At 40.1% G+C, this 5,687-nt stretch overlaps 1 protein-coding gene across 7 annotated transcripts in view; it reads right to left on the bottom strand.

The window, feature by feature from the left end:
• Positions 1 to 5,687, bottom strand: part of LOC117945526 — a 42,633-nt gene that overhangs the window by 19,560 nt on the left and 17,386 nt on the right. The gene's annotated exons all lie outside the window — the stretch shown is intronic.

Genomic DNA, 5,687 nt, shown 5'->3' with positions numbered 1-5,687 from the left:
TGTGTGTGTGTGTGTGTGTGTGTGTGTGTGTGTGTGTGTGTGTGTGTGTGTGTGTGTGTGGTCCTTCTCTCTGCTTGAGCCTGTGTGTGTGAGTGTATTTGTATGGGCCCACTGAAAGTGATTGATGAGCGCTGAAGGTGGTGTATCTGCCCAGGCTGTGTCAATATTAACCTGTGAGGATGAGAGGGCTACAATACTTCTCCCTCTGTTCCTGCCTCCATCCCTCCATCCTTCTCTCTTTCCACAATATGGTTGCTGTCAGACTCAGGCCCATCAATCCTAACGCACACACAACTGTCACTTCACTGACACTGCCATTTCTCAACACTGATATCCTGATGAGTGCAATGGAGCCTCCCAAGATTTGTTAAAACACACATATTCACTCACATAAGTACAAACACACAAGTACATTCTCATGTAACCCTGACACTTGCAGATACACACACACAAATCGCCTGCAGTCATCTACTAAAATCTCAGTATATGAACAAACATGTAGCAGTATGTACACTATGAGCTCTGGTAAAGCAGTAACGTCTTCATAATTTACAGTACAATAACAAAAATGCTCAAATGGTTCTGATACTCTAAAGCTACTACCCAACTGTGTGCATATGCACACAAAACTGCACACACACATTCTCTCACACAAAGGCAGAGAAATATAGTCAGAAAACGAGCAAATCTCTGAGATAACACGCAGGGCGACAGTCTGTCTGCCATTTGGCTCTTAACTGAGTAAATTACTACTCATATTGCCTCCCCCTCCTCTTTCGCCCTCTTTCTGCCACCCCCAGATACACAGATTGCCTTTTCTTATAAATTACCAACATGTTAGCTATAAAAATCCACTTGCTAACTGTCTCCAAGAACCTTGGGATCCGGACACAGAAACCTGTTTCTCATTTGTTAAGCTTTTGGTAAACTGAGATATCACAGAGAGATTCCCTATAAACCCTTCACTATACTTACTGTACTTACTTTATCAGTGGTGGGCCAGCAGGGCCTTCTCTGCTGGCCAAGAAATTGTCAGAATCAGAAAATTATATTTTTATAATTTTATATAAATACACACACACACACACTTCTGGTCAAACATTTAGGGAGTGCAATTTCCATTGCACTCCAATATAGACAGAATACCGTCTGATATCAATTGCATTGTTTTTTTTAACCAGGGCAGCAGTTTAGATTACATTATGTGCTTACATAATTGCAAAAGGGTTCTCGAAAGATTTCTTAGTTGTTTTTTTAAAATGATATCCGATTAGTAAACAGAATGTGCCTTTGAAAAATTGGATAATGGTGAAAATGGTTGCTGATAATGGGCACTAGATATTGCATTAAAGATCAGTCACCCTCTCAGATCAGCTGGTGTTCTGTATATGATGGAATGGAAATTTGTAAGTGTCCCCAAACCTTTGACCGTGTGTATGGGTGTGTGATTGTGTGTGTAAACTGTGTGTATGTGTATATATACATACATGGTCCGTTCCCACGAGTATATTTCCGCAATTTAAGTGCTACTTTCTCCCTAAGTTGTGCGGCTTCCAGTTCATTTAAAAAATGTGTTATTTTTTTTAAAGATTATTATTATTCAATTTTTTCTTTTCTTTATTAGACAGATATAGAGTGGATAGGTGTGGAAGGGGGAGATAGATGGGGGATGACATGCAGCAAAGGGCCACAGGCTGGATTCGAACCCCGGCCGCTGCAGGACTCAGCCAACACGGGGCGAGCGAACTAACTTAGTAAGCTGTAAGCCGCCCCATAAATTTGAGCTTTTATCCAATCAGATTTCCCCTCTGTGTTGTCTCCGGGTGAAAAATCTACTCTGAGGCCTGTTTAAGCAAAGACAATGTTAGATGTTATAGAATGTTGATTTCTATATTATTTAGCTCATCAAATTTCGTGTTTACCCTGTTGGGTGTATTCTTTGACAGGACAGAGCCTTCTAAGTGGCCTTGCAATCTACTTAGGCAATTTTTGGACCAGTTACTATACGGTGGCCGGAAAGCAAAACTAGTAGGGCTGTTGGAAAGAATTCCAAAGTCAATTATAATTTGAATAGTAAAAAAATCAATACCATTTGAATAGCGAAATTACACTTTTTTTTTTTATTTGAAAATAATAATGTTTGTTAAAGTTAGCTAATCTTCCCTCTTTTCACCCGCATGTTAAAACAAAATGCTTTTGTCATGTCACGTATGATGAACAAAAAGTAAGAGGGAGTGAGAAACATGAGGCATTGTGAGGTTTTTTTAGATCACAAAGCTAACGTTAATGTTGCGTACTGAGTAACAGCGGGAATAACGGAAGAAGGATGGGAAATAGTTTAAACATGACTTTTACATCATCATCCACCGAACCAAAATGCTTATGTTCTGGTTTCTTAACTGCGTTGCAAATATTACCAACTGTGCAGTAACTTTAGTTTGTTCGTTTTGAGTTTTAGATTTAAAGTTAATGAAGGTAAGATGTACTTTTCCCTCAAAAAGTGTGTTGTTGAGCCGCATCAGCTTGGCTGGAATTTGTGGGGAAGACTGATGATCGTTTGTGTTATTTGTGTTTTTGATAGCTTTGTGTTCGTTGTATGAGCAAATGTGACCGGTTTATTTTTGTTTATTTAGTAATTGCATTAATTTGGACTTTATCATGCAGCATGCTGCCATACTGCGTAAAAGTGATGACTTCAGTTACGTGTATTCATGTGTCTGCAAGAGTGTATTGAAACTCTAGGGGTTGAGTATTGTATAACTTTAATCCTCACGATAATGTCATAGTTTTTGGGTGAGGTTGTCCAAAGGTGGTTCAATTGCTGTAGGAAAGTACTAAAGGCCAAGGTGTAAAACACACGGCGCACCACTTCTCTAATGCAATTTATATCAGCTTTCATTTTTATTAAAGCCACAGCCACTGGAAACAGTTCTGCTACTACATATATTTACAATAAACCAGTGGTTTTGTCATGAGGTACTACAGATAAGCTACAGCTCAAAAAGTGAGCACAATTATGGCTTGTACCTGATAATTTAATGTTTATATTCAAGAAGACAGTTTTCAACGTAAATTGCAGCAACAACAACTAAATGAAAGAAATATTAAAATAATAAAAAAGAATATAGCTTATGTAACACAACACAAAGATAGTAATACAAGTATGTGAAAAATAAAATGTGAAACACTAAAGTCCTTTAGCAGCATATCAAGGTTTTAAAACAATTTTTACATACATGGTGGATGTAACAATAATCAGTGTAGCTACTGTTTGTGATGTTGATAGTTCGAAGTCAAGCTATGGCTTTTTTTTGCTGGTTTACTTGTGGTAATATCACAAATTTGACAATAGTACTCTAAGAAGAAAAAGCTTATTTACAAAGTAGACATTTTTCTCACCCTCTCAGAAAAGGTTTCAAATGATTGCCAAGTTACTTCACTGCAATTAAAACAAGTTTCTGCATCACGTGAAAGTGGAATGCAGATTGAAATAGTTGTAGAACAGCCTTTTGTGTGCAGCATTTCTCAGCGTAAGACAACTTTTTACTGATCACTTTTAATAACAGAAAATCCAACTTTGGACTTTGTGGAATTACAGTTTCTGACCAAGCTGTTTGAGGACTAAGTATTTACAGTACCAGTGACCAGTGGTTTGTGTGGTCAAAAGTAGGTTAAACCCATGTACATTATTGTATGGTATACAGAGACTTTTTGCACCAAAGGGGAATTATTCTCGCTTTAATCTAACTTTGGAACATCTCTTTTTTTTCCCTAATGGCCCTTTCTGTTTCCTTTAGCCAAATCTTTCCAGTTATCTAATTTTCCTTCCCTCACCTGTGTCTCTGTTTCCCTGTCACTCTTTGCCTCTTCATCTCTTGCTCTCACACATTTTGCAGCTTCATCTTTCTTTCATACTAGACCCCATCCCACACACACAAACCCTCACACACACACACACACACACACACACACAGACACACACACCCTCACACCCTCCCTTTCTCTTTGGTTGTCTTTGCTCCACAGGTAGCAAGTCTTTAACGGCTGCTTGCAGTTCTCCCAACCTGCCATCATTATGCACAATAGCCTTAGGTACAAAACTCAGGCCTCATAACTCACGCCCCGCGTGCGTAAATTCCCGTGCAAACACAGTCAAAGCAAAAACACATTTCCTGCTGTCGCTAACATCTCCGGCAAAGAATTAATCAAGCGTTCATCCATTTAGGCTCTTTGCATACCCTTTCCGTCAGAACACAGAACGCTAAGAGAGTTGCAAGTTCTTCTCAGGCGATCGTTTCGCCACCCTGATGAATCCATCAAGCGAGGTTTGATTTATACATCTGTCTGTGATCACAGCGGTACAGCTACAGCAAATGGGGTGGCAAGGAGCGAGCTGACACCACCCTGCTCAAATACACACATGCAAATGCACGCACACATGTGCCACACATACCACTTACCACACACACATGCACAGCCGAACTCACACATGCATGTGCTCACAAACCAGTCACACGCTCTTGTTTGTACTCCTGCGCACACACTCGTACACAAGAGTATTAGCCTACTGCTTAGGAAGTTTTTGGAGAGACAGAGGGAAAATGGGAGGGGGGTAAAAGTTTGCAGAAAAAGAAGCCCAAATGTCTTTCTGTCCGTCTTTCTCATATGGGCCTTCTCCACATGCTTCATTCGCTCAGCTCTAAGTGCAGGGACTTGGGGGCCAAGATGCAAGCACTGAGTCTATAAATGTTTTTGTTGTGTTTATTTGTTTGCCCTGAAAGCCCAAAGAAGCCACAGGGGGAGAAGGAAAATGTGGAATGAGAGAAAGAACAAGAGTTTCAGAGAAAATGATGAGGAAGAAACATCAGGGCAAGTTTTACTGAATGAATGATTGTCTTGTGTTAAAAAAAAATTATAGCAAAAATCTTTTTTAACACAGCAGATTAAAGTGATGCTTTTTGTGTACATTCGTCTGAATGTATTCCCATATAAAGAGCTACAACACTCAGCAGATTAAGGAATGCGCTTTCATGTCCAGATGGCAATTTCGGGCTGCTGTAAACAGGATGTTATGTTTATGTCTGTAGATTTTGAATAGAAATATTCTAAAGTGGCTACAGCAGTATGTATAAATGAATAATCTCACTAAGAAAATCACCTAGAAGCAAGAAAGAGAGAACCAGGAAGTTGGAGAGGAATTGAGAGATAGAGGGATGGAGAGGCGGGACACCCTGACTTCCTGGTCTTCAATCTTAGTCCCTGGGAGGCCCACCCTGCACCTGCTGTCTCCTAGTGCCTCTCATCAGAAAGGCATTTACTGAGTGCCGTGGCTGCGGGCCCCTTCATTAGTGAGCATAATTATTTGTGCAAGTGGCGTAGGGCAAAACTGGAACCCGCATAAACAAACAGAAGGGCCGGAGGACTGTGAACAAACAACATTAGAGACAATCAACGTTGCCAAAATGAAACCTAAAGCGTACCTCAGACGGAGAGATGGACACCCACACACAAACGCACATGCACAGAAAGAATTAAACAAACAAATCCGCCACATAAAACATAGCAAAGAAAACGGGAATATAGTAATCAGCCGTCCAAAATAATATTAGGTCGTATGCACATGCATTATCCCATAAGCAGATACGCAGATGTTCTCACACACACACACACACACACACACACACACA

Source organism: Etheostoma cragini, chromosome 5 (genome assembly GCF_013103735.1).
Source record: "Etheostoma cragini isolate CJK2018 chromosome 5, CSU_Ecrag_1.0, whole genome shotgun sequence".
Classification (NCBI taxonomy): domain Eukaryota; kingdom Metazoa; phylum Chordata; class Actinopteri; order Perciformes; family Percidae; genus Etheostoma; species Etheostoma cragini.
This window is presented reverse-complemented; position numbering and strand designations above follow the sequence as displayed.